This window comes from Mauremys reevesii, linkage group 1, assembly GCF_016161935.1.
Source record: "Mauremys reevesii isolate NIE-2019 linkage group 1, ASM1616193v1, whole genome shotgun sequence".
In the NCBI taxonomy this organism is placed as follows: Eukaryota; Metazoa; Chordata; order Testudines; family Geoemydidae; genus Mauremys; species Mauremys reevesii.
Genome location: NC_052623.1, coordinates 138,637,587 through 138,642,149, shown reverse-complemented (window position 1 = coordinate 138,642,149; position 4,563 = coordinate 138,637,587).

Sequence of the window (4,563 nt, the reverse complement as noted above, 5' to 3'; positions counted from 1 at the left end):
TATAACAAGGGTGAGAGTAAGAGAAACTGAATAACTTAGAGAGAGGCAGTTGGTATGGGTGTGAACCTGTATTCCACATTGGAAAATCTACCCATGTGGCCCTAATGGCACGTGTCAGTTCAGTTGGAACAGTGGTGGTTGGCCTTCTCTGAAGCAACCACAGCCGTTCCATCAGAAACCAAGCTCTTCATCCAGACTCAGGGTTCTCTGACTCTCATTGAAACAAGCTAATCACTTTGCTGGTACAGGTGTCAGCAGAGGAGAGGTGACTTGTACCTCCCTGTCCTTAGCCTGCCAGGTGCCAGTTCAGCCCTCACAGATGCTCCAAATTACATCCCAGCTGCAGTGGCCCTTTCAGCGATACATAATTGCCATGGCACAGGTCTGCCCCCGGCTGCAACCCTAGCCCACTTGCTCCTGCAGAGGGAGTGCATAGTTGGTGAAGCTGGCTCTCCACTTACTATACAGGGATCTTATGTTAGGGTTGTATATTGCCTCTCATCACCATAGTATCTGAGCAGCTACATTTTTGCCAGCCTAGTTGGTGAAAAAAGGCTCCAGGGAACATAAGAACATAAGAACATAAGAAAGGCCGTACCGGGTCAGACCAAAGGTCCATCTAGCCCAGTATCTGTCTACCGACAGTGGCCAATGCCAGGTGCCCCTGAGGGAGTGAACCTAACAGGCAATGATCAAGTGATCTCTCTCCTGCCATCCATCTCCATCCTCTGACGAACAGAGGCTAGGGACACCATTCTTAACCATCCTGGCTAATAGCCATTTATGGACTTAGCCACCATGAATTTATCCAGTCCCCTTTTAAACATTGTTATAGTCCTAGCCTTCACAACCTCCTCAGGTAAGGAGTTCCACAAGTTGACTGTGCGCTGCGTGAAGAAGAACTTCCTTTTATTTGTTTTAAACCTGCTGCCTATTAATTTCATTTGGTGACCCCTAGTTCTTGTATTATGGGAATAAGTAAATAACTTTTCCTTATCCACTTTCTCAACATCACTCATGATTTTATATACCTCTATCATGTCCCCCCTTAGTCTTCTCTTTTCCAAACTGAAGAGTCCTAGCCTCTTTAATCTTTCCTCATATGGGACCCTCTCTAAACCCCTAATCATTTTAGTTGCTCTTTTCTGAACCTTTTCTAGTGCTAGAATATCTTTTTTGAGGTGAGGAGACCACATCTGTACACAGTATTCGAGATGTGGGCGTACCATGGATTTATATAAGGGCAATAATATATTCTCAGTCTTATTCTCAATCCCCTTTTTAATGATTCCTAACATCCTGTTTGCTTTTTTGACCGCCTCTGCACACTGCGTGGACATCTTTAGAGAACTATCCACGATGACGCCAAGATCTTTTTCCTGACTCGTTGTAGCTAAATTAGCCCCCATCATGTTGTATGTATAGTTGGGGTTATTTTTTCCAATGTGCATTACTTTACATTTATCCACATGGTTACTTGGTTACCATGGATAGTTGGGGTTATTTTTTCCAATGTGCATTACTTTACATTTATCCACATGGTTACTTGGTTACCATGGATTTATATAAGGGCAATAATATATTCTCAGTCTTACATCCTGTTTGCTTTTTTAACCGCCTCTGCACACTGCGTGGACATCTTTAGAGAACTATCCACGATGACGCCAAGATCTTTTTCCTGACTCGTTGTAGCTAAATTAGCCCCCATCATGTTGTATGTATAGTTGGGGTTATTTTTTCCAATGTGCATTACTTTACATTTATCCACATTAAATTTCATTTGCCATTTTGTTGCCCAATCACTTAGTTTTGTGAGATCTTTTTGAAGTTCTTCACAATCTGCTTTGGTCTTAACTATCTTGAGTAGTTTAGTATCATCTGCAAACTTTGCCACCTCACTGTTTACCCCTTTCTCCAGATCATTTATGAATAAATTGAATAGGATTGGTCCCAGGACTGACCCTTGGGGAACACCACTAGTTACCCCTCTCCATTCTGAGAATTTACCATTAATTCCTACCCTTTGTTCCCTGTCCTTTAACCAGTTCTCAATCCATGAAAGGACCTTTCCTTTTATCCCATGACAGCTTAATTTACGTAAGAGCCTTTGGTGAGGGACCTTGTCAAAGGCTTTCTGGAAATCTAAGTACACTATGTCCACCGGATCCCCCTTGTCCACATGTTTGTTGACCCCTTCAAAGAACTCTAATAGATTAGTAAGACACGGTTTCCCTTTACAGAAACCATGTTGACTATTGCTCAAGAGTTTATGTTTTTCTATGTGTCTGACAATTTTATTCTTTACTATTGTTTCAACTAATTTGCCCGGTACCGACGTTAGACTTACCGGTCTGTAATTGCCGGGATCACCCCTAGAGCCCTTTTTAAATATTGGCGTTACATTAGCTAACTTCCAGTCATTGGGTATCGAAGCCGATTTAAAGGACAGGTTACAAACCTTAGTTAATAGTTCCGCAACTTCACATTTGAGTTCTTTCAGAACTCTTGGGTGAATGCCATCTGGTCTCAGTTTTTAAAGATAAAAATCTGCTATGAAGCAAGGGGAAGAAAATGCACTGTTAGGGCATCCCCTCCATTTACTGTACTAGCTTCTTAAAACTGAAAATACATCACCAACCAAATCAGCCATGAAAACTTTCTCTGAAGAAATACTATTGATAGCTAATGCAAAGCATATGGATGCAAGTATATTGTGTTACTCCAAGTGAGGGGAAAGAGAAATAAATCCATGTAATGTTTGTAGAATATGATGCAATGTTGTGGCATTAATACATATTTAATAATCTTAAATAATGTCTCAATTTTTGCTCACATCTCAATCTAAGGTTTTATTCTGGGAAATTAAATCTACCCACTCTGTGAAGGTGGCTTGCATCCTGCCAACCGGTGACTGAACTTGGCAGGCTGTGGTCACTGGGTACCCCAAGGCTGGTGCTGCACACTGATGTGAAAATCCTCTTGCTAAGAAACAAAGGAAGCAATTTTTAAAAATGTCAGAAGACACACTAAGGAATAACTTTTTTACTCCTTCATTGAAGTTAATGGAAACTTCTGTGTACTAGATCTATCAGAGGGCAGAGTTTGACTTTTAGCAAGCTTTGGCTGCTGGATATTTAAAAATAATAAATAAATAAAGCTTCTATAACAAACCAAGGAAATCTGTTTCTTAGAGCAGCATTTCTCATATGCAGCCACTGTAGCTGCCTGTGGCCACCAGGGGCTTTTTGTGCAGGTCCAACAGCCTCGTGGGTGGTGATGGCAGGGGGACAAAGCATCGGCCCCTCCTTCACTGTTGCTCCTAGATGAACCATCCTGCACCACCTCTGGAGACAGATGGTGCAGAACGCTGCAGGAGCAAGGTGCGCTCTTAACCCTCCTTGAGGAGGGGGCGCTGGAGTTTTGGCTTCCACCCTGGGGTGGCTGAGAGGCAGGCTCCAATGGTGGGACCTTAGGAGTCTGGTTGTGTGGCTTCAGTCTATGTCCCCTGGCTCTGGCCACCCAGCAACAGGTGCTGATCAACAGGTGCTGATCCCCAGCTGCAGCCATGTGGCCCTGGTTTCTGGCCATGGGGCTTTGGTTCTGTCCTCCAGCTATGCAGTAGCAGGCGCTGGACCGTGGCTGTGGTCCTGGGCTTCCACAGCATGGTGGCAGGAGCTGGACCCGGATGCTGATCCCTGACCCAGGCCATGCAGTGCTGGCTCTGATGACTCCCAGCCACGCAGCAGCGGGCACCGATCCCTGGCCTCAGGTCCTGGTTGTGCAGCAGAGAGTCCAGTGGGCACTGATCCCTGACTCTGACCATGCAGTCTGATTCCCAGCAGTGGGTGCTGTTCCCTGATTCCAGCTGCACAGCAGAAGTGCTTACCCCCCCCCCAATTGTGCTGGGTTCCTGCTGCCTCTCTCAACCCTCCCCCATCACCTTGGGCCCTGCATCCATCCCACCATGCAGGCCTTAATTTGTCCTGGGGCTTGCTTAGAAAAGTGATCTTAACAAACATGTATCAGAGGGGTAGCCGTGTTAGTCTGGATCTGTAAAAGCAACAAAGAATCCTGTGGCACCTTATAGACTAACAGACATTTTGCAGCATGAGCTTTCGTGGGTGAATACCCACTTCTTCGGACTTGCATCCGACGAAGTGGGTATTCACCCACGAAAGCTCATGCTGCAAAACGTCTGTTAGTCTATAAGGTGCCACAGGATTCTTTGTTGCCTTAACAAACATGAATATCACTTTTTCACAGCATTATTTTTATTGAGTCCACAAGAAAAAACTACATAAATAAATTACAATGATTTGGACGTGCATATTTGTTTTTCCTAAAGTTAATTAATTATTTTAGGAAAAAGTCAGTGTGGCCACCATCAAGAGTTGGTGGCAGCACTCTGAGGCCACCAAAAAAATGTGTGTGAGAGAACTCCTGTCTTAGACCATTTAAAACTAAAGGAGGTGCTATTTACATAACCAGAATGCTAGTCTTCAGAATTTCATGTCTATGCTCTTATTTGGATTCACAGCAATGAACTCAACATGCAAACAGGCT